The sequence below is a fragment of the Eriocheir sinensis genome, chromosome 41 (genome assembly GCF_024679095.1).
Source record: "Eriocheir sinensis breed Jianghai 21 chromosome 41, ASM2467909v1, whole genome shotgun sequence".
In the NCBI taxonomy this organism is placed as follows: Eukaryota; Metazoa; Arthropoda; class Malacostraca; order Decapoda; family Varunidae; genus Eriocheir; species Eriocheir sinensis.
This window is the reverse complement of record NC_066549.1, coordinates 1,475,181-1,500,599: the sequence shown is the minus strand read 5'-3', so window position 1 is coordinate 1,500,599 and position 25,419 is coordinate 1,475,181. Positions and strand designations below refer to the sequence as shown.

At 40.1% G+C, this 25,419-nt stretch overlaps 1 protein-coding gene across 1 annotated transcript in view; it reads right to left on the bottom strand.

Annotated features, from left to right (window-relative positions):
* The window catches only part of LOC127009473 (uncharacterized), a gene marked incomplete at its 3' end in the record, with an annotated part of 124,639 nt that extends 101,668 nt beyond the window's left edge, over window positions 1–22,971 (bottom strand). Inside the window, 1 exon segment of the mRNA XM_050882571.1 lies at window positions 22,825–22,971.
* Window positions 22,972–25,419: the final 2,448 nt, after the last annotated feature.

The window sequence follows — 25,419 nt, the reverse complement described above, 5'->3', positions numbered from 1 at the left end:
ATCACTATGCGTCAATGTTCCAATGTTGTTAGTATGGGAAGTTACATTTTGTCAATAATGTCCATGTTTTTGTGACCGAGAGATAGCTATGCAACATTTCCTCTTTGTTAGCCTTCAAATTTACTTTTCTCGATATTCCTACTTCTCGAGCATACTGTTACACCTCAACGACTTTTTTGACCTCATCTAGCACGAAAAAATACACACAAAGTCTCCTCTCGACCCTTTTAATATTTTTTTTCATCCTTAGTTACTGGAATTTAAGAGGTTGTGTGGCTCCCAACGTTTTATTGGAAGAGTGTTCGATTTCACCGTTCCATCAATATGCCATTCATCAAGGGACCATTCTTCGATTTCGTAATACCTGGAAAAATGACCAGACATCACAGCGATTTATGTATTACAGTTCTGAACGATGTGATTATTATGGTCAAGTTTCAAAAGATGTGGAGTCATGGATGTGTTATGTCTAAAATATAATGTGGCTACTGTCTTCTTATCATCACACAAGACTGTTCGGTGTTTTGGGAACCTATTGATTATTATTTAATTATTTCAAGCATCCGATAGCACTGCGCGTATGAGTATTAGCTGCTTCAAGGACGGTAGATTCAGAGAGCGAAAATAATGCGTGTGTGTGTGTGTGTGTGTGTTCCTTATTATAGGCACCTTTCTCTCTCTCTCTCTCTCTCTCTCTCTCTCTCTCTCTCTCTCTCTCTCTCTCTCTCTCTCTCTCTCTCTCTCTCTCTCTTCCTCTCCTCCTCTCAAAGGAAGTCTAATCGGATTGGCTTGGTGCCCTGGGATCAAAGAATCGCACCAGCTTGAACAAAAAAGTACCCAATTCTTTCTCCTCATTTCTTCATCTTGCTATTTTGGATAGGTATCATATTTTTACCTCACCGCCTTGTCAAGCATCGCCCACGTATCACCGTCTCACAGGACCACGGGAGGCAGAGGGACGTGTGGGATGGTTTCTGCAGAGGTTCGGGAGCTTGAGCGAAGACGTGTTAAGAGACAGGGTACAGAGGTGAGGGTTTAGTGCGAGGCAACAGCGCCGGTGAGGGTCTGGAAGGTAGGCTGCGAGGAATAATAGCAGGCGTTTGATCGTATTCCCAGATGATTTCGGCTCTAAAAACAAGTATTTTCAAAGGTCAAAAAGGAGATATATCGATTTTTCAATACTTTTTTTACTTTCATTGTACAGAAGCTTGCCAAACTACCACCAGGGTCATAAAACTACTCGTGGAAATGCCCGAGACTCTTAGGAAAGCTTTGTTATGTGTGTTTTCGTTACCTGATATGTTTAGGAATATGGTCCCCTGCCACATGACGTTGTCCTCTCAGCTGTGAAAATGTTATAAGGATTGTGTAGACTGTCAGGTGTTTTCGTGTGCTTATGTGTGTGTGTGTATGAGTATGTGTGTGTGTGTGTGTGTGTGTGTGTGTGTATGAGTATGTGTGTGTGTGTGTGTGTGTTTTCCCACCGCCCCTCTTTAATGTTAGTTCTATGTACGTTGAGGGAGGCAATAAAAGTGTTTTCGTGGCCTAGTTCCAAGAAATAGCAACAGAAACGCGGTGTTATTCTCTTAATGGGAGGCGGACGACGAGTCTTCACTTTACTCCCAAAAAATATCACTTGTTTCAACGGTTTATCTTTTCAGCATTCGGTTTGGTTCGCAGACAAATTTCAGACGTTGGTTCAATGACAACTTTCTCTACTAGGTTCAAGGAAAATGCGCAGGCATCTTCACTCTGACTTAACGAAACTGTGGAGGTGTTTCAATCTTTTACAATAAATGGAAAAAATGATATCTTGCTCTTTCAGACACACATAACTGACCGAAAGACACAGGTACATAGCGAGCAAGAAAGGCAGACAGAAAGACAGACAGACAAATACACGAATGAAGAATTATATAGACTCACATAACACAATACACGCACACCATAACACCCACACCCACAACCCATTCCTCCTTTACAAACACAATACGTAGCAATACCTCACACACACCTTCGCAAACCACCACAACCTAACCTAACCTCGAGGACTAAACGTTCACTCCTCACTCACTCACTCACACATCAGACCTCTCTCTCCCGGAAACGCTTTAGCCAATCAATTACCGCCTTTGTATCCCACTCTCCCTCGAACGCAGGTATGACAGATTCCCGCAGAGCTGAGCAGGAGGAAGTACAAGGATGATACTAATTGCAACCTCGCTCATTACGTGGCTTTGTCTGGGTATAATACACTCACACATACACTCGTACTCGCTTGTAGAATAAAGGAATTACAAGAATCAGGTCACACATCGTTGGAAAATGGAGGAAAGAAAAAGGGAGTGGGGAAAAGAGGGAAAAAAAGAAGGGCGTTTGAAGATGGACAGAGAAAGGTGAGGTACAGATGTACAGAGGAAGGAAAACCTGTGTGAAGGAGGTGGAGGCAGTGAAGGGAGAGAGCGAATATAAACAAGGGAGGGAGAAGGAGGAAAATAGATGAAAGAGAAGACGAGAGTAAAAATATGGGTTTGCCGAAGGAAGGAAAGATACTGGGCTAGGAAACAAAGGCGAAGTGTGAGTGAGGGGGAGAGAAAGGAACAAAGGAAAGGTGCAAAAGAATGAGAATGGAGAAGGGAGGAGAGGAAAAGTGAGATGAGGGGAGGGGAGGTGAGGTTAAGTTAGGTACATGGAAGTATGGAACTATCCGTCAATCTTTTTACGGAATGGAAAAAAAAATACACTCAGAAAGGAAAGAGAGATTAGGTGAGGTGAGAGATTAGGTACATGGAAATATAGAACTATGCGTCTATCTTTTTTACGGAATGCGAAAAAATAAACTCAGAAAGGAAAGAGAGATTAGGTGAGGTGAGAGATTAGGTACATGGAAATATAGAACTATGCGTCTATCTTTTTTACGGAATGAAAAACAAAATAAACTCGGAAAGTGAGGTGAAGTTAGGTGAGGTTAGATAGATGGAGATTGAACGATATGACGCACAGACACATTACTCTTATTTTGAACGTAAACACATTAACTCAGGCTGCACCAGTTACTTATTCACCAACGTTGTAGCACGAGAATGAAACACACTCTTGCCTTCAACCGTTCAGTGCAACAAGATTGAATCATTTATAAACAAACTCGACCACCACTTCCTCCATTTAAATTTCCCTTTAGGGCAGAAATCCAAATCTTGATGGGAATTTATTGAAGTTCAGTTATACTTAAAGGGCAGACCACCTGGGCTATGGGGTTTGTGCGGTCTGAATATCAAGGTAAATCTGTGTAAAGCATGTGTTCTAAATCTATCAAAATCTATTCATCACACATTGTACTTCGTTTTTTTTCTGACATTTTAATTTCTTGTCTCTGTTACTGCACTTTTTCCCTCCGTTCAGACCTATGTAAGCCGTTTATGTTACATCTTTTATTTTATAGGGGGCAGTGATTAGTGGGCTTTCTTTCCTGAGTCATTTTATTTTTCCGTTGAGCTGCTTCCTGTACTGTAAAATCTATCAAAACCTCTTCACTAAATATCCTACATCATCAAATTTCCATCCTTTTTCATTCCTTCGTCACATAACTTTCTCTCTTCGGCCTAACCTCAGCAATGTAGATTTTGTTTCCTCCTCCTCCTCCTCTAAATCTTATAATTATAACTATATTAATATCCCGTCACTAAACATTATATATCAACCTTTTTCTATTATTTTCCATTCCTCCATCACATAACCTTTTCCCTTCGACCTAACCTTTGCTATGTAGATTTTGTTTCCTCCTCCTCCTCCTCTAAATCTTATAGCTTTCATTAATACCCCTTTACTAAAAACTCTACACCAACCTTTTTCTATTATTTTTCATTCCTCCATCACATAACCTTTTCCCTTCGACCTAACCTTTGCTATGTAGATTTTGTTTCCTCCTCCTCCTCCTCTAAATTTTATAGCTTTCATTAATACCCCTTTACTAAAAACTCTACACCAACCTTTTTCTATTATTTTTCCTCCATCACATAACCTTTTCCCTTCGACCTAACCTTTGCTATGTAGATTTTGTTTCCTCCTCCTTCTCTTCTAAATTTTATAGCTTTCATTAATACCCCTTTACTAAAAACTCTACACCAACCTTTTTCTATTATTTTTCATTCCTCCATCACATAACCATTTCCCTTCGACCTAACCTTTGCTATGTAGATTTTGTTTCCTCCTCCTCCTCCTCTAAATCTTATAGCTTTCATTAATACCCCTTTACTAAAAACTACACCAACCTTTTTCTGTTATTTTTCATTCCTCCATCACATAACCATTTCCCTTCGACCTAACCTTAGCTATGTAGATTTTATTTAATCCTCCTCCTCCTCCTCCTCCTCTTAATCTTATAGCTTTCATTAATACCCCTTTACTAAAAACTCTACACCAACCTTTTTCTGTTATTTTTCATTCCTCCATCACATAACCTTTCCCCTTCGACCTAACCTTTGCTATGTAGATTTTGTTTCCTCCTCCTCCTCCTCGTCCTCGTCCTGCTGCACCTTGCCATTCCTCGCCTTTTACGTACTGGGTCTCAGGTCTCATGGATATTTCAGTATGTGTCTCCGGGACTCTTACATGGAGCTGTGAGTCAGGGCAGTGCAGGGAGGGAAAGCAAGGACGAGAGGGAGAAACCATGATGTAGTAGACGTGGGAGAAGGTGGTGGAGGTTGGGGTGGAGGAGGAGGGGGGAAGGAGGAGGCTAACGTGTTGGTATCTTATGTTATATTCAAAAGGGGTGGGAGGAGGAGGAAGAGGTGTAAGAGGAAGAGGAAGAGGAAGATGCTTACAAGACGGCCCTTATGTTATATTTAAGGGTGAGTGAAGAGGTAATAGGAGGAAGAGGAGAAGGAGGAGCAGGAAGATAAAGAAGACGAAGAAGAAGAACAAGAGGACGAAGAGGAGTCAGAAGAGGAAGCAAGCAAACAATCTCTTATGATGTGTCTTCAGAATCATTTAAAGACATTTTCGGCACAATTCGTCGAGGCCAAAAAGATGTTAAAACGTCCTTCGTCCAGAGCGAGGAATCGGCTTGTTGACAGTTGGTGGTTGAGACTCTTGCGTTATTCAGCCGACTTACATGAATAACCGATCAAAGAAGAGGAGGAGGAGGAGGAGGAGGAGGTGAAAGAGGAGGTGGGAAAGGACGAAGAGGGAAAGTTATAAGGATGTGTGATAAAGAGGAGGAAGAGGAGGAGGAGGAAAAAGAGGAGGAGGAAGACTAAATTAAGTAGGCAAAAAGAAAGAAAAAAAAAGAAGGGAAAGGAACTTGCTTAGCTCTTTCCGTCACAGAGGATTAGGAATGAGGTAAGTTATCCAACTCTCTCTCTCTCTCTCTCTCTCTCTCTCTCTCTCTCTCTCTCTCTCTCTCTCTCTCTCTCTCTCTCTCTCTCTCTCTCTCTCTCTCTCTCGTTGACGGGCGCCTTCATTTCAATACTGGAGGGGCCGGATTAGCATAGTAAGTCTCTGAAGGACGCCTTGCACACACTAGAGGAGGGAAGCTCACGAGACGGACGGTGAAGACATAGACCAATATACATCGCCTTCATATGTTTTTTTTTATGGCAAAGGAGGCAGATTATGGAAAAAAAAGCAAAATTAGTAACAGAAAAAACCCGCTAGCAACCAATAAAAAGGCCGCTAAAAAAAAAAAAAAGCCCGCTAACTTGTGCTTGCTACTTTTTTTTATATATTTTTTTCTTAGGACTACTGAGCATATCTAGGTTTTATATATATTTTTTCGTCGTTCCTCTATTAATACTACAAATAAAAATGTCAGTCCATTATTTACGAAACAATTCATTTTATTGTGTGACCCAATCAACTGACCAGATTCTAGTTTTGATGAGGACTTACGAATTGTTTTATCTTCTCTATCCTAGAATATCCGAGTCTTAGGTCAATGATTTCTTAATTTAGTGTTTGTTCTCCAGGCTTTAAATATTGCTCTGTTTAAAAATAATAATGTTACTACTACTACTACTACTATTGCTACTACTACTACTACTACTACTACTACTACTACTACTACTTCTACTACTACTACTACCACTACTAATACTAATACTAATACTAATAATAATAACAATAATGATATCTTTTCCCTAACACTATTTTCAAACGACAACAAAATAATCAAGAAAGAGAAAAAAATACACACCAAAAAAATTTCTTCCCCTCTTTACAAAAACACAATCTTGCCCGAATAAGGAAATTTGCTCCACTTTACCCTCCTCTTCACCTCTTTTCTTTTTCAAGGGGGTGGTTAGTAAGGGCGTTGTATTTTCTGAGGGGTTTTGTAATCATGCCCTTATCATTTTTTCTTCTTTACTCTCTCTCTCTCTCTCTCTCTCTCTCTCTCTCTCTCTCTCTCTCTCTCTCTCTCTCTCTCTCTCTCTCTCTCTCTCTCTCTCTCTCTCTCTCCTTCATCCATTCAATCTGTTCACATGTCATCCAATTATTTTCCCTCTCCCTCTCTCTCCCTCCTTCTCCCTCCCTTTCCCTCTCAATTACTTCTCGTCATCTCTCTCTCTCTCTCTCTCTCTCTCTCTCTCTCTCTCTCTCTCTCTCTCTCTCTCTCTCTCTCTCTCTCTTACCTAACCAAATAAATGACAAGTAATTGACGTTGGTGAAGGAGGAAATGAACAGGTAAGGGAGAGGGAGAGAGAGGGAAAGAGAGAGAGAGAGACAGGTAGGAAGGAAGGGAGGGAAGGACAGGTATGAGGAGGAGGAGGAAGAGTGAGGAGGGAAGGGTTGTGATAAACTGAGAGTAGGGTAGGAGGAGGTGGAGGAAAGAGGAAGGAGGAGAGAGGGAAAGGTGAAGGGTTATACTGAAGGGACGAGAGGAGGCGAAGTGTGGGAAAAAAAATTAAGGTAAAGAAGATGTGGGAAGGTGAAGTGATGACGAGAGGGAAGTTTACTGAGGCTTTAAAAGAATATAAAGGGGTGAAGAAGGTGTGATAGAGGGAAGGTATTTATATAGAAGGTGTAAAAAGGAAAGACAGAGGAAGGAGATGAAGATATAAAAGGAAGAAGTGGGAGGGTGAAATGATGACGAGAGGGAAGTTTACTGAGGCTTAAAAAGAAGATGAAGGGGTGAAGAAGGTGAGAGAGAGAGAAGGTATTTATATAGAAGGCGTAAAAAGGAAAGACAGAGGAAGGAGAGGAAGAGATAAGAAGGAGATGGAACAGCAAGGTTACGAAAATAAGGAATCAATGGAAGGAAGACGATGATAGAGAAGTAGTAAGCAATGAAGAAGAGAATGTGAAGAGGAAAGACCAAGAAAGGAAAGCAAAAGGAAGGCAGAAAAGAAATAGGAAAGTAAGGGAAGGACAACAAGGAATTTAAGATAGAAAGAAGGAAGAGAGGTGAAAGAAAGGAGAGAAAGAGAATGTAAAAAATGCAGACGTTGGTGTGAAAAGGAAAAAATAAGAAAAGAGGAAAAAAGTAGAATAGAAAGAAAAGATAAGAAAGTGATGGAAGGAGGAAAAGGAACTGGACGTAGAAAGAAGGTTGAGAGGTGAAAAAGAGATGAGAAAGAAAACGTAATAAATGAAGGAGTCGGTGTAAAACGGGAGAATGAATAAAGAGGTAAAACATATGGCAGAAAAAAAAAACCAAGCAGGAAATTTAAGAAAGTAAAGGAATTGGAGGGAGAAAGGTGGGGAGGAGGTGAAGAAGGTTAAAGAAGAAGAAGATATGAAGAAAAAAGGCAATGAGAGGAGGGAAAAAAAGAAAGTAGGAGAAAAAGATAGGAATATGAAGTATGGAAGAAAAAAAAGAGTTGGAGAGAGAGAAGAAGGAGAAATGAAAAAAGAAAGAAAGAAAACCTAATATATGAATAAGAAGAGGATGTAGAAACTATTTTTTTTATAGACAAAGAAGGAAGAGGAAAATGAAGGGAAGATATATATAAAAGATTTAGATAATGAACAAAAAGCGTTAATTGAAAGCAGACAGGAAGTGGAGAGATGAAAAAGTGCGAGAGGGAGAAGGTGATAAATGAGGAAGAGGGTGTTGAAAGGAAAGAAAGAGAGCGGAGAGGATAAAAGGAAGATATGGCAGGTATGAAGGAGTAGGATAATGAAGAGAGGACATTAATTAAGGACAGAAAGAAGTTGGAGAGGAGAAGAAGGTGCGAACGAGAAAGAACGGAACAAATGAACGAGAGGGTGTGAAGACGAAAAATAAAAAAGAGAAAGAAGGGCAAAAGAATGTCGGGATAAAAATGAAAAGGGAAGAGAAGGAAGAGAAGGCATTAGTTGAGGTTAGAAAGGAGATGAAAAGAAGAAGAGGGTGATTGAGAGAACGTAAAAGATGAAGTAAATGAGAATGGAACAATTGAAGATGATGTGAAGAAAAAAAAACGAGGAAGAAGGGGAAAAGAAATGATGAAAAGATAAAAAAGAGTACAGGGAGAAAGAAAAGACATTGATCAAGGGTAGACAGAAGGTAGAGAGGTAAAGAAGGAGAGGGGAAGAGCGTAAAACATGAAGAAATGAAGATGGAGAGGCGAGAAAGAGAAAAAAATGGAAAATGAGGAAAAAAGAAGGGAAAAAATATATGAAAGTGTACGATTATGAAGAAAAGTAATTGAATGAGGTTAGAAATAATACTGGCAAATAAATAAGACGACAAGGAAGAGAACGAAAGAGAAGAAGAAAGGGAGGTATGGAGAGGCGAGCTAGCCGAAGGATAAGAAAAGAAAAGAAAAAAAAGATATGACAGAGGAAGATAAAAAGAAGAACTGATTGACTGAGGATTGAAAGTGGATAGACGAAGAAGTCGAAAGAAAGAAAGAACGAATACGACGAAAAAAGAAAGATGGAAAGCCTAAACAAAAGGAAAGGAAAGGGAATGCAGAAATGAGATAGAAAACACGGATATGAGTGGAGGAGAATGAATAAATTTAGGTCAGGAAGAATATGTCGAGGGGAAGGAGAGGAGAGGAGGCAATCAGCGAAGGAAAGGAAAGGTGGAGGAGAGCTGGAGTGTTCGTGGAAGAGAAGAAGACGAGGAGGAGGAGTGGAAAAGAATAAGACTGGGAGGAGAAGGAAAGACTCGATTTTGAAAAGACAGATTAAATTGCGGGTAGGAAAAGAGATGAAGTGGTGGAGGAGGAAGAAGGGGATGGGAGAAGAGGAAACGAAGAGAGGAGGGTAAGACAGAGGGAAGGAAGAAATGGAGAGAGGGAGGTAACTGAGGGAAGGGAATAGAAGGAGAAGGATAAATGGAGGAGATCGGGAAGGGAAGTAAAAAAGATGAAGATAGATGTAGGAGAGAGAGAGAGAGAGAGAGAGAGAGAGAGAGAGAGAGAGAGAGAGAGAGAGAGAGAGAGAGAGGTGTGTGTGTGTGTGTGTGTGTGTGTGTGTGTGTGTGTGTGTGTGTGTGTGTGTGTGTGTGTGTGTGTGTGTGTGTGTGTGTGTGTGTGTGTGTGTGTTTATTGTACATATCTTTGTCGTGTGTGTGTTGGTCAGATTGGTTTGTTTTTGCGATGTTTTGCCTTTTGTCTTTTTCTGTTCGTTTGTTTGTTTGTTTTTCTCACGTGTATTTTTGGCGCGTTTGTTATCCCTCGCATCACTGCTTCTGCCTATTAGTTTCCTCTCTGTCTGTCTGTCTATCTATCTGTCTATCTATCTGTCGATCTATCAATTAATCAATCTATATATCTATCAATCTTTTTATCTGCAGGTCCATCTCTCTCTCTCTCTCTCTCTCTCTCTCTCTCTCTCTCTCTCATATAGTCAGCCAATATACTGGAGGAGGCAAAAAAAAAAAAATATATTAACACCGGCAGGCGAATCCTCGTATTAAGCGGAATTTAGTCCCTTTAATCCCTTATTTTTGGGGAGCGGGATGGGTCGAGCGGATTATTTAGCACGTGATAAACAGATGAGGTTTGTGCGTTCCTGGGGCGTTTTTCTTGGTTTCGTTATCGTATTTATTCTGTTTCTTTTTCTCTTTCTCCACCCCCTCCTCTTCCTCCTCCTCCTCTTCCCTTCCTTCTCTCCCTTTCTCTCTCCCCCTCCCACTCCTCCACCCCTCTTTCTCTACACCAACCTATTCTAACTCTTTATTCTCCTCCTTTCTTTCTTTCATTCTTTCTTCAACCTCTCTCTCTCTCTCTCTCTCTCAATACGGTACAACACCATCTGAAGGGCAAAGTATAAAATCACAATAAGAATTCCTGATAGAACAAAAGAGAATAGGAATAACAACAAATAAGAGGTTCAATGTTTATAATTTGTTCGGTTAGTTAGAAAGAATATAATAATGATGAGGATGTGACTGGCTGTAATGGATGATACATGATAATTAGTTTTTTTACAATGGAAGTCAATATAAAAGTGTCATTTCTACCTCGATTAATAAGGGATAATTACGGAGGCTTTGTATTCGTAATAGGTAAGTCTGGTTAGATAATACTGATGATAACAATAATGATATGTAATACTAATAATAATGCTGCTACTACTACCACTACTACTACTACTACTACTACTACTACTACTGCTACTACTACTGCTACTACTACTACTACTACTACTACTACTACTACTACTACTAATAATAATAATAATAATAATAATTCTGCTGTTACTACTACCACTACTCCTACTTCTACTACTACTACTACTGATGTTACTACTACAACAACAACAACAACAACTACTACTACTACTACTACCACCACCACCACCATCATCACACCACCACAAATACTGCTTTTACTACTTCAAATGATAATAATAATGGGTCTAATAATTAAGAATGATGGATTATAATTTTCTTTTTCAATACGACTCGATCGGTATCTCATTATCCCAAAGCTATCATAATAAAAAAGGGAGATATTATAATCCGTAATTCCTGTACTGCCATTAAATCATTAGGGAACGCCGGTTATAAATAGTATATATATTCGTGGTCCAATTAGAATGCATGAAGTTTAATCAATTGCCATGAGTTTTTTTAAATTTTTTTACCGTACGGCTCGGCTCTGTCATGTGCTGTATTGTTCCTTTGTCAGAGAACAGTTTTACAGACGTAGGTTGATTGGCGGTGGAGAGTCGGCAGTAAGTGTGCGTCCCCCATGGCTTTATGTGATATACTAAGGGCAAGAAGACATGGAACAAAGGCGGCACTCTTAGACGCTTCCACCTCCAACATCAACTATTTCCAAAGGTCAAAAAGGAGATTACTCGGGTTTTCATGAGGGTATTTACACATTCATGGCACGGAAGAAGGGTCACACTACCACCAGGGTCATTAAACTACCACTGGAAATGCCCCAAACACCTACAAAAGCCTTGTCAAATAGGTGTGCTTGGAGGCCGCATGGTTTGAGAACATAGACGACTCAAACACACTGCAAAGTACTGGAAGGTGATATTTTCTTCGTTTTCTATCTTTTTAACGGTAAGGAATAGACGACTCACAAACACACTTAAGAACTAGAAGGTGATGTTTTCTTCCTCTTCTATGCTTTCAACGGTAAGAGGACCATTTCATTTTATTATACTACAGCAAAAGGGCAATTAAAAGTCGGGTAAATAAACTTGGCGGCTAATAGATGGAAAGAATTAAAGAAGAAGCGTACGAAAAGGAATACTACAGAAAAAAAGAATGCTAGGTATAACGTGTAGCGAAAACAAGCGAGCATCGAGGCTTAGAGTTGAGATTAGAGAGATTAAAAGGGATTATAACTTCCAAACAAAATGGGAAACATGTCAACAGTTCCCGGAGACAGAGAAATGCAAATGTCTCAAAGCAAACCACAAACCGCACCGAAAACACATTATCGGCAAAGGTCACAAAAATACGATTTCACCAACACGATACTTGACGCAATAACAACACCACGCAGGGAATATGAGTCTCAGAAACTCGAGGCATCACAGTGAATCGAGGACACGCAAAAAGGGAGGTAGAATGATCGGTGGGTACATCTCTTAACAAGTTCAATGACACGAAGCTCGAACGATCTATGATTTCTCAAATTCATTGATTGATAGCTCATTTCAAGTATATGCAAGTGCATGTAAAGGATATCTAATAATTTACAGCATGTAAATAATGATTAATAATCGAAATAACATGAAATAGTAAATAATAAGTGTTAAATGCGATGCTAGGCTATTTCGAAGATTAGGCTACCCATACTGTTTATTACATGCGACACGTCAAAATTCCTTATTCCAGAGTCGGATATCACTTTATGTACCTGTGAATGAGATGAAATATGGGTATCTGAAAGGCTATGGATCGTTCAAGTATGATCAGAGTATACTATTTGATATAAAAAAAATCTTTTTTGTGCTTATATGGTAGATTATCGATGCAAATCGGCATATTTGCGGTTCATATAAAAAGATGAGGGCTTTACATTCTAATACATCACTGATAATATAAAGTTTATCTTCACGCAGTTACGAACTAACAATGCGCAGGTGCCACATCTACGTTCGCGAGTGGACAGACGGAATGAAACGGACTAAAGGAGTCGTAAGAATTGATTCCCTAATAAGCAGACATTCTTTGAAGTTAAGCTTCTTATGTGGTTTCCTTTTTACCACCGTCTATTGTCTAAAAACTACTCTCTCTACAAACATTCCTCGACATCTCCTTTCTCTCTCGTGTTAATCTGAAAAAAACAAGGTTGAACGTCTGAACCCTCTCATATGACAGGCCCCGAGCTTGTATTTACTGCTCTTTAAAGGATTGAAATCTTTACCAAGTCGAGCATTCTGGATCACCAACTATGTAAGGATGTGTGATAGAACTTCGATTCAGTGAACCATGAAAGGCGTCCACGGCATTCGGGAAAAGCATCCTCGGGAAAATATTTACACAGAGGCAAAATTGCTGTGTTTACTAGCCACCACGCGACACAAATGCAATGTTTGATGTTTTAGTGATAGGTTTCTCGTATTCAGTTTCCATTTGCAGCAAGGCAGAGATATCTACTCCTTGGCAGATATGATAAGCTTGCTGGCTACCACACAAACAAAGGAGTGTTGTTTGATGAATTATTGATGAATTGCTTTACCTGGCAAGTGCAGTGAGCTAGACAAAGATGATGAATTTATTGGCCACCACACAGGAAGAATTGTATTGTTTGATGATTTAGCGTTGGCATTCTTTATCTTCCAATAGCAGCGGGCATTTACTCTTAACTCCTAGGCAAAGATGATGAGGTTGTTGTACACCACACAGGTAGAAATGTATCGTTTGATGACTAAGTGATGAACATTATCTTTCAATGAGCCAGCAAGACCATTCAGAACATTGGACCATTACGAGCATAGGAGATAACTTTACGCCTTGACAAAGAGGATACATTTGTTGGACACCACAAAGGACAACGCATTGCTCGTCGAATACGTGATGAGCTTCTTTATCTTTCAAGAGCTACAGCCAACAAGAAAATAGGATATTGTACAAACAATAACAATAACATTAGGGTAGGCAGTGGCTGAGTGGTTAGCGTGAGGATCCCACATTCACCGCGCGATGGACGACGCGGGTTCGAATCCGCCGCTATTACCTGGAATTTTTCAGTCACCGCCGAGTGGCTTAAAACTACCCACATGCTGTCCTGAAGACCACCCATCAACCCGGACTCTAGAGGAAACCGTCCAAGTGAATCAAGAACGAGCTCCAGGCTCTCCGGGGGGCAGCATGAGCCAAGAAAAGATGGCGCCACTATAAAATACTTGCCTGCGCCATGACGGGCTGGGGCCGACTGCCATCCAGGCCCCTTAAGAAAGCCTGCCGGCGCTATAGGCTGGCACATAAAAAAAAAGAGCGACAAATATGTTTTCTGTTCCCCGCGGATTCGTTAATAAGTCTTCAGGTCACACAGAAAAAGTTAAATGAGTCCAGTGGCTGGCGGGGTCGGGAGGTGTCCCAAAAAATATAGATCACAACAAAAGTAGTTTTCGGAGACACAAAACGATTCTATTGGTTTTAGTGTCGACAGCTTTCAACAAAATAGAGAACAACGCGAATAGTTTCCAGCGACCCGAGTAAGAAACCCTTTTTACCTAACTCTCTGATTCGGAGGATAAACTCGATACTCAGAAAAGTTTCGCTGACAAAACATCTGGTGCCTTTTTACTGGCAATTATCTTCGTATTGAGCTTCCGACGCCGACTTGTGACACTTGGTAAAGAGCAGGAGGTCACTTTTCTTCGGAACATGTCACGGCACCGGAACGCGAGGTGGATTACTGGAATTCAATAGCAAAGATATATGAGCAAACACCCACTTCTTTGGTCCACTACTACTCGGCCTCGTGAGCAATATACGAAGGGCATTCAAGACGATTAGATCCAGAGGGTTCTTATCTTCTGTTGACGCTTAACTCCCGAAGCTATAAACATCGAAACCTTTTATTCAGTCCCTTTCAACATCGGGGGACGAAGGGAACACACACACACACACACACACACACACACACACACACACACACACACACAATGACAGAGTATTATAAAAAAAACATCAATTGAAGCCGAAGTGACGTACAATTCCTTGAAGCAGACAATAGTTCCTCTTTTCCAGACTAAAATGGCACCGAGCCTCGTCTTTCGCGTGTTTCACCTCCACAGGCTTTGGACACGCTCGCTTTTACCTCGAACAACAGCCGGATAAAAAAGAAATCTAGCGTAACAATGAGCTTTCTGTGAAACGACAAACTGGATACGTTTCTGGTATTCATAAAGACGAGGAGTACACAGAGAGAGAGATGGAAGTGAATGAATAACAAAGAGATAAGTAAATAGACAGAAAAATAAGAGAGCTGACATTCAAACAAGAGAATAGTGACAAGTTTCAGAGCGGAAGAAATAAAAAAAAAAATCTACAAAGAACATCAGAACAGACTAGAAAACAGTAATAAAAGACGCATATACAGAAACTAGTGAGTAATTAAATAAGCAAAAATATAAGTAAGTAAATAAAGTAAATACGAGAGCTAACATTCAAATAAAAATAAAAAGTTGCCACAATTTAAGAGAACATCACAACAAAAGCTAAAGAAAAGGAGAAACCAAATGTAGAAAGAGAAACAGAAAAGAATTTACCACAACACACATCCGTTCCTTTCCTCTCCTTTTCTTTCCTCTCTCTCTCTCTCTCTGCTGACACTTCCATTCTCGCCCTATTTCCTTCGCTTATGCTATCACTGCACTTGACATACTGCGCTACCCACTGGTCCTTTTCTTTCCCTTAATTTCTTTCAATCCCTTTCCATTGCTATCAAGACCTCTTTAATCCTATCCTATTCCTTGCTATGGCACTGAATCCTGTATATACTCTACTTGTTATCCCCTCTTCGTGGTGTTGTGCTGGTCCCTTCCTCCTACCTTATTATTTCCTGCTTGATATTCTGTCAATTTTGCTCCCTATCCACTTCTTTTTTTCCGTCTGTCTTTCTTGTTTGCCACGACCTCCTTTCTCTCTCTCCCTTCTCTATACCAGTCTTTCTGTTCCTCCCTCCTTCGGATGACATACTTCTCTCCCTCCGTTCTCTCTCGTCCTTTCATTTCCCCTTCCGTTCTCTTTCTCTCTCCTTCCTGTTTTCCCCTTCATCATATCCTCGTGTGTCTCGATCGTCTTTTTTTTTCCTTCTGATGTCCTGGTTCATTTAGTTTCAGGGTTTATTTCACTCTTTCCATTAATTATGTAGTTATTCTTATTTCTTCCTGTTTTTCCTTTTTTCCTTTGTTGCTCTCCCTATCCTAGTCTTTCCCACTCTGTCCCTCTCCTTCCACTCCTTTCCGCTCTTTTTTCCTTCTCTACTCCTCCCTCTTCACCTTCCGTAAGTGTCTCTGTTCCTATTGTCCCTCTTTCTCCCAATCCTTTCATTTCTTTCCACTCCTTTTTCATTCTCTTTTCCCACTCTTCATTTTACGTATCTCATATTTATTCCTTTCCTTTTATTTTTTCATCTCTCCTCCTACCTCTTCAACTCCTGTACCTCCCTCTTCCTGTCTTTCTCTGTCCCCTTCCTTTCATTCCTTTCCCCTCTCTTCTTCCCTTATTTCCTGTCTAATTTATGCCAATCCCAACTACCTTTCCATTCATTAATTTTCGCTCTCTCCTCTTTCCTATTCTTTCGCGCTTTCTTTCCTCTTCTTTCACTCGCTCCCGCTCCTCTTCCCCTCTCTCCTCCCCTTACGTCTCGTCTGCTTTATGTCAATCGCTCTCAGTTCCCGCCCACATTCCCTCCACGCCTTTCTCCAAACAGCCAGGCGTCCTCCTCGCCCTTTACATCATTATCACCTGAGAAAGGGAACAACGGGGGAGCGCCTGGACACACCTGCTATCAATATCTTCTCATCGGGGTGTTCGCAGGAGAGAAAAAGATAATTGTGTGTGGGGGGGGAGAGGGAGGGAGGAATAGGAAAAGGGAGAAGGGGGTAGGAGATGAGAGAGAGAGAGAGAGAGAGAGAGAGAGAGAGAGAGAGAGAGTTTATCTTTCTTGATGGATAATAATTTAGTCAGTTTCTCGTTGATTGTTTTTCTCCTTTACTTTGACATTATTATTTTTCTTGACTTTGTTTTTGCATTTCTTTCATTCCTTTCATCTGTCTCTTTTTTTTTTTATACGATTCTCTCTCTCTCTCTCTCTCTCTCTCTCTCTCTCTCTCGTCTCCTGCATCTCCCTTGTCTCACAACTCGTCGCCTTACTTTCCGGCGTGACAAGACCAATTCTACGCTGACTGTGGCGTGTCCTCATCTCTTACCGCTAACGCCCCCCCACCCTTCTCTTCCTCCTCCACTGTCTCGTTCTCTCCCAGGAATGTTTTTTCGTCCTCTGTGCACCTGATCCTCATTATTTCCACCGTTTTCTTTTTTTTGTTTTTCACCGTGGACTTACTTGTCTTTGCCTGATCTTGTTTTGTGTCCTTCTTGCTTCTCTTTCGTGTTAGCTTTTTTCTTGTTCTTTCTTTTCTGCATCTTTTCCTTTTTCCTTGTTCTTCATTTAGTTTTTATTTTCTATTTCTTTTTGTAGACTCTCTTTTTTTATCTTGACGTTTTCTTTTTGTTCTCTCTTCTGCTCTTTCTCGTTTTCCTCGTCATATTTGCATTTCCTTCATGTTCTTGTCTCAATTTGTGTTACTTTCCATTTGTCTCCATTTTTTTTCTTTTTTTTCTTCCTCATTTGCTACATGATACTTTCTTATGCAGACTTTTTTCTAATATTTCTATTTTTTCTACTTTTATTTCAATTCTTTCTCCTTCAGTCATTCATCCTGTCTATCTCCTCCACTTCGTCCGCCTCCTCCTCTTCCTCCTCCTCCCGTTTCTCCTCCTGCTTCTCCTCCTTCTCTTCCTGCTCCTCCTCTTTCTTCATTTCCTCTGTCTTTTTTGAAGTGTAAGCAAACCAACACGTCAGTATTCCCTTAACACCTTATTTGCATTATTACTGTCACACACACACACACACACACACACACACACACACACACACACACACACACACACACACACACACACACACACACACACACACACACACACACGCAGAGGGAGGGATGATATATGTGGTTATGAGAGAAGAGGAAGAGAAGGTACGAGAGAGGAGAGCGAGAGAGGTAAAAAGGATGAATGTGAGGCAAGATGTGATGTGGATGGCAGGAGCTAATACAAGACTACACACATATACACACTCACGTGCACACACAGAGAAGTCGAGGGAGATGGGAAGGGAAAAAGAATATAGAGCAAAAGGGAAGACTTGGATGGTTTAGAGTAGCCAGAGGGAAACAGTGGAAAAACATGCATATTACTTAGAGGTCACACATGATAAAAAAATTAAGAAGTATAAGTTAGCAGAGAAGATAAATAAAGGGGAGACTTAGGAAAATACGGAAAGAAAGAAAGGGAAGAGAAATGAAGAGAAAAGGAAGGGAAGAAGTGGGCATGAATGAAAAGAATAAAAGAAAGGATAAAAGATGAATAAAATGAGGAAGAGGGGAAATAGTAAGGAAATGATGGACTGAAGAGAAGTTAGGAAGGAGGAAAAAGAAGAAGAAAAGGAGGAAGAGAAAGAAAAGGAAATAGAAGGGGAAGGAAAATGAAAATGAAAAGGAAGAGAGAAAGGAAGAGGAAAATTGAGAAACGAAAAAGGAAAAAATGAAGAAAAGAAAGAGGAAAGAAAATGAAGAAGAAGCAAAGGAAAAGGACTAAGGTACGATCAGAAAAAAAAAAGTTGAGGGGTACATTGAGAAACGGAAATGAAGGAGATGAGAAATGATGAGCATAGAAGATGAGGAGGATAAGCAGGAAGAGGAGGAGAAGGGAAAAGATGGATGAGGGAGAGGAAGTGAGAGAGAGAGAGAGAGAGAGAGAAGAGAGAAGAGGAGAGAGAGAGAGAGAGAGAGAGAGAGAGAGAGAGAGAGAGAGAGAGAGAGAGAGAGAGAGAGAGAGAGAGTAATATAAATATGGCTAACTTGGTCCGTAGACTTTCACACGGTAACTGCTCATAACACACACACACTTAACATTCCGGGAGGAGTCTCATGTTCCAAGAAAGGCAATCGAGTGTTTTGTGATATCAAAACAAAAAAAAATATAACGAAAACAAGAGAAACCCGCTTCCATGAATCTCTGAGCGACTTATGTTTTTCTATATTTTCTTCGCTCTTAAGAGTGCGAATAATGGAACAGAGAGAGAGAGAGAGAGAGAGAGAGCTTTGTCCGTAGACTTTCACACGCTATAGAACACACACACACACACACACACACACACACACACATAAATATACATTACAGACTTTGGCGTCGCGGTTTCGAGTTTTGGTTCACTAAGTTCTTCATTTCCGCCGCCGTCACCTCACCATGAAGAAGAAGAAGAAGAAGAAGAAGAAGAAGAAGAAGAAGAATCTACTGTGTGTGTGTGTGTGTGTGTGTGTGTGTGTGTGTGTGTGTGTGTGTGTGTGTGTGTTTAAATAATTGATATCTGCCTCCACCTTCCTTTCACTGTCTGTTCGTCTGTGTCTGTCTGTCTGTCTGTCTCTCCATCTGCCTGTCTCTTTGCTTGTCAGTCTAACGTTGTGTCTGTCACTCATGTCTGTCTGTTTGTGATTCCGCATGTAGCTGTGCATTATTTGTTATGGCTGTATATCATTATTCATATATCTACATGTCTATTCATCTCTCTATCTATCTATCAATTGTCTATTTATCTATCTACCTATATATTTATCTATCTGTCTATATATCTATCTACCTCAAGGTCAAATTCAGCCACTCGTAATGCAGTTTTCCGCTGAGGCAATCGACGGCTTACTAATTGCAGACATTTCAACATTTGATGAGTCTATGCCGGTCAGTGTTGCATGATGGCATTGCGAAATCACTGCTTTTTCTGGTTTCGTTAGGAAGGAATATACTTCTGATTTATTTACTTATTTTTGTGTTTATATATTTATTATTATTTTATCTCTTTGCGTGGGTGTATGAGTAATGACGACATCGGATTTCAATTGGAATGTGATTAAGAAAATGAATGTCAATTAATATAACATAAAACGAAATCATATTCTTTCTCCTCCTACTTCTACGCCTACTCCTTCTCCTTTTTGTTCTCCTCCTCCTCTTCTTTCTCTCTTTTTTGTGTGTGTGTTTCTCTCAGAACTTTACTTTCATCAATCAAGTAATATAATATAAAACGAAATCATATTCTTTCTCCTTCTTTTTCTATGCCTACTCCTTCTCCTTTTCGTTCTCCTCCTCCTCTTCTTTCTCTTTTTTTGTGTGTGTGTTTCTCTCAGAACTTTACTTTCATCAATCAAGTAATATAACATTAAACGAAATCATGGTTTTCCTTTTGCTTCTACGCCTACTCCTTCTCTTCTTCCTCATTTTTTATATCTTTCTCAAAGCGCTTTTCCCATTTACTATCTTGTTCATTTTCTCCTTGTTTTATCTTCCTCGCCCATTTCGTCGTCCACTTCTTCTCCTTTTACATTTCCCCCTTTATTAAAACAAATAAGACAGCAGAAAAAGAAATGAGTCAATGGTTTCCGGATGTCAAACGCACAGAAAAATATCATCTTCCAGGAAAAGGCCACACAGGAAAAAAAGTCTCACGAAGAAAACTTTATCGATTTCGAACGCAAAATACTATGTCGAGCGGAACAGACTTTAATAGACGAACAACATTTAAGAAAACAGATTACGCGCCTTCACACTTTTTTGGGACTAGTTAAATATTGAACGAATTAAAAAAAATGGAGGAAATAAATACAGAAAGTTTCAATCGGAACAAACGAAAAACCTCTTGCGGGAAATATATACAGAAAGATGAAGAACCATATGTATAATGAAACAATGTACAGTCGGTCAAAAATGCATAAACGCCCATGAGTCTTTGGAAGGGAATTGGAGCGAAATCTCTAGACATGGTGTTGTGTCGTTTAGGTGGGTGCGAATCGCTAGCATTTGTCCACTGGTACCCTTCAAACCGACACAAAACCATGTCTATAGATTTCGCTCAAATTCTATTACAAAGACGAATGGGTTTTTGATATATAGTTTTGACTGACTGTATATTGTTTCATTTTACATATAGTTCTTCATCTTCATATAATATTTCTCATAAGAGGCTTTTCGCTGGATCTGAATAAAACCACTGTATTCATTTCTTGTTATTCCGCTTTTCAATTCGTTAACATTGTAACTTGTGCCTCAAAAGTGTAAAGGTACATCTTTTTCCGGAATTATTTTCTAATTTATTAATGCTCCTGCTTTTTTTGCCGACTGTACAGCACAGAATACGTATCGTAAACTCTATTGGTCAGTTTTGATCGTATTTAATCGTAAAAGAGCTGAAATATCCTCGGTAGGAAGAAAAAAAAATGGAAACACTCGTGATCTGAGCCGAATCATCTCACAAATCCTGTTTTTCTCCTACGTAATGCATTTATGGTCTGGTAATGTCTCTCTGCCCTATGAAAGCCCTTACGGTCTGTCTCAAAGCACATCAAGTTTTTTTTTCGTATGGTCGCTCTCAAGAAGTGTGTCACAATATTTTTTTAATCTATTTCCCGTCACTGAAGCATTTTTATCGAAGTGTTCCCAGGTGTTAAATATTTTGAGATAAATTTACTGAGGGAGATCTAATGTGTATATTGTGACCATCAGCCAGTTCGTTTTGTGGGTTATTTTGGTAACGGACAGATAAAGAAAGAGATAGGCAGACAGAGAGACAGGCAAGCAAACAGACAACAACAAAACATTGTCCCCCTCCTCATTACGCCGAAGTGGACGATGAAAGCCTAACAGCCGAGAAAGAAAAAAATATATATAATAATTTACGAGAATGAAATTTAAAAGCAGACTATCACTCAGGAAATACTGCAAATAAATTACGAAACACTAATCCGTGAAAAACGCGCATCAACCGGAGATTTAATGGATGAAAAACAAACGAAACGAAAAAGAAGGATTATCTACACATTTTCTGGCAGCCATTCCGATATTGAACGTAATAAAAGCCGTGATAATAATACTAATTTTAATATATATAAAAAAAACAGCAAAATGGTTGACTCGGCACATTTTGCACCTCGTTGTATCAGCAGCAAAGTTCAGCAAATCAAGCATGTAAATTAATCTCTGCCATTTTTTCACAGCACTAATTATAAAACTCCCTATTAAATGCGTTCCTTGCGTTATTATTAATGCACCGGATGAAAAATACTTTATCAAACACGGCTCGGCCAATTTAATCAATACGCTCGCAATGTTGGTTCCTTTTTTATATTTTGGGGCATAAAGTTATATTATCTCTTTGCTCAACCGTTCATTTTGCATCAGGTTAATTGGCGCATATTTGGCCTGAAGCGGATGTTCCCTTTTACGGCGAGTCAGAAAACTGCGCGCGATGATTTTCCACAGCGAGGCGAGCTAAAAACGTTATCGGTAAAGGCCAGGCGTCTGTGTGCATGAGTTGGGTTTTATTCGCCTGCGTCCAAGAGAGCTCCGTTTCCAAACCATATAGAGTTTCAGTAATTATTTGCAGTTTTTTGTGTTTTATTCATCCGTTAAGTCATATCTTTTCCACGCGGGTGTTTTTCATTTATATTGTTTTCATTTTTCAACTTTATCCTCATTGTCTTCTTCAAATTTTGCACACGAGTTTATCTATCTTCATTTTTCATAATTTTGCAACGTTATCTTCTTTTTCTTTCTATATTTTGTCACACTCTTATTCTTTATTCCTAATCCTCCTCCTTCTAATAATTCTTCTTCTCCTTCAATATATTATCTTCCTACTCATTCAATGCCTTGTCGATCGTTTCATCCTTCTCCTCTTCCTCCTTATATTTCTCAAGGACATCATCACTAAGTATTTTTACTTTTCGTATAATTCATCTCTTTTATCCCCTATTTCTATTCCTCAAATCTTCTCCATTTATATCTATCTCCTCCTCATCCATGCCCTCTCCAAATTCTCCTCCTCCTCCTCCTCTTTTATTACTTCCTCATCCTTTCCCCTCCACTTTGCACTCCTTCTCCTCCACTTCCTCCTTTCACACAAAATGGGACAGTAATGCTGGATGAAATAAACTGACACTTTCCCGAAAATAAAGGCGAGAGAGAAAGAGAGGAAGATGGAAAAAAAAGAATCAGAGAAAGATTTCCTTCCGATACTTGGGAAAAGGAAAGGGAGGAAGAAATGTTGAACGTCACTTTGGAAATGAGAGAGGGAGAGAGACAGAGAGGGAGGGTGCAAGAGAAGAAAGAGATGGAGGGAAAAACAGGCAGACAGATACCTTGCTTGTGGACGGCCCGTACGGTGGCGAGTGAGGCTGAGGGTGCCGCATCCTCAGCCACCACCACGCAGTATCTCGCCTGAGTGAACGACAGGGGACCGCCGGTGGCATCCCCCGTAAGAAGCCGTGTTGCTGCAGAAGGAGAGAAAGAGGTGTTATTAGTGCTGGTGATGGGAATGGTGGGGAGGGAGGGTTGTTGTCGGTAAGTGAAGACATATTATTGACTGGGCTATGGGAGAAGGAATGACCATAGGGGGAGTTTTATGAGGGGGGGAGGGGTTATTATGTTGGTTTTGGGGCTAGTGCAATAATTTAAGGTTAAGTTAGTGGTAGTAGAGGGATGGAGTGTCACGTTCTAATAGTAATGGTAGTAGTAACAACAGAAGGAAGAGACGTAGTTAGTATATAGAGAAAACATAATGTACATTTGTCAAAAAAGATCAAATTCCCACGAACATACTAGACTTTACCAACAGCAATTACAACAGTATAACACAACAACAATAACAACAGCAATAAGAACCAAGACAGCACCAATAACCAGAAAAACGAGCTACAACAACAACACAGCAACAATGGCAACAATAACAACAAAGCGGACCAGAGGAAAAAAAAAGAAAAAAAAAAGGAAAGAAAAAAGATAGGAACCAAAATATGAAGCGGCAATGAGGTTAACAATACCATTCCTTCTCTCTCTGTCTCTCTCTCTCCCCTCCCCCTTTCCTTCCTCTCTCTCTCCCCCTCCCCGTCTCTCTCCCCTTCATTCTCCTTCCCTCTCCCTTTATCTTCCCTCCTCCGGCCGTTGCCTCGTTCATGTGGTTGCATCGCCTCGCTTCAGGGCCTTGGAGAATTCCGGTGCTCTGAAGCAACCAAGAACTTCCCCTAAGACTAAATTAAACAGGATAAGAAGAGGAGGAGGAGGAGGAGGAGGAGGAGGAGGAGGAGGAGGAGGAGGACGAGAAGAAGGAGGTAGGTATGTAAGGGGTGAGAGCATCATCTTCAGGAATCTAAATTTTTCTTCTGTTTTCTTGTGAGAGTTTGAGAGAGACAACGAGAAAGCGAGACCGAGAGAGAGAGAGAGAGAGAGAGAGAGAGAGAGAGAGAGAGAGAGAGAGAGAGAGGATAATTCTAGAGCAAGAGAGAGAGATAAACAAAGGCGAGGAGGGAAATAGGAAGGAATGGAGGTGACACTGAATTGGGATTGGAGAGAAAGTTGAGCTGGTAACGAAGAGGGAATGGAAAGCTTAACCCTGGAAAATAAGTAGAGAGAGAAAGTGGGATTGGGGGAAGTAAGGAAGAAAGGAAAGAAGGACGGAAGAAAGAAAGAAAGGAAGGAAGGAAGGAAGGAAGGAAGGAAGGAAGGAAAGGGATATTGTGTGAGTGGGAAGAAAGAAAGGAGAGGAGAAATGAATGATTGAAGAAAGGATGGAAGGAATGAAGGAAGGAAGGAAGGAAGAAAGGAAGAAAGGAGAGGGATATTGTGTGAGTGGGAAGAAAGAAAGGAGAGGAGAAATGAATGACTGAAGAAAGGATGGAAGGAAGGAAGGAAGGAAGGAATGAAAGGGATACAGTATGAGTGGAAAGAAAGAAAGGGGAGAAGAGAAATGAATGACTGAAGAAAGGATAGAAGAAAGAGATGGAGAGGGGAAGGAGGCAAAGATAGGGGTGGGAGGGAGATGGGATGATAACAAAATGAGTAAATGATTGAATCAGTGAAGGAATTATGGAAGAATGGAAAGGTTGGAAGGAAAGAATGAAAGAAGGAAGGAAGGAAATAAATGAAGTGGATTTGGAAGACGTAGGGAGGAGGACATGATGAAGGAATAAAGGAAGGAAGGAAGGAAGGAAGGAAAGAAGAGTGGTTGGGTCAGGCAGAAGAGAAGAAAGGCAAGGGATAGAGTATGTAATTTTGGGAGGATGAAGAAGTTAAGGAAAATGAGAGAAAATAAAGGAAAATAAAACGTGATTCCTTTTGTATATTTGGTAGCTCTATTGTGTGTTCTGCAGTATTCCTTTCCTGACCTTTCCTTTATTTATTTTTTCAATTACTTTTCTCTTGGTAATTTTTTTTTGCTTGCTCTTATTTTTTTTCTCCTGATGGTAATTCTTTTTTTTTTCTCACTCTCTCTTACTCTTTCCTCTTTCTTTTTCTGTCTTTCATTCTTTAATTCATTCTGTCTTTCTTTTTCTTTCTTTTCTTTTCTTATCTCTTTCTCTGTGCATATATGGTTGTGTGTGTCAGTGAATGTGTGTATCTGTGTGAATGTGTGTTTATTTTCGTTTATGTGTGTGTGTGTATGTGTTGACTTGCGTGTGTGTAACAATATTCATATGCAAATGAGATGAGAAGAAGAAAGAGAAAGAGAGAAAAAGTGTAGTTCTTATTAACACAACAAAAATTCTAACTACATATGAATTTCTGAACACTAGTCTAAGTAAGTACACCCCGAATATGCGATACTTGTATGTGTCCGGCGGAATTCTAATGTGTTTGTTTGTTCAGGGCATTATTCTACTGCTAATAATGACGTGTGTGTGTGTGTGTGTGTGTGTGTGTGTGTGTGTGTGTGTGTGTGTGTGTGTGTGTGTGTGTGT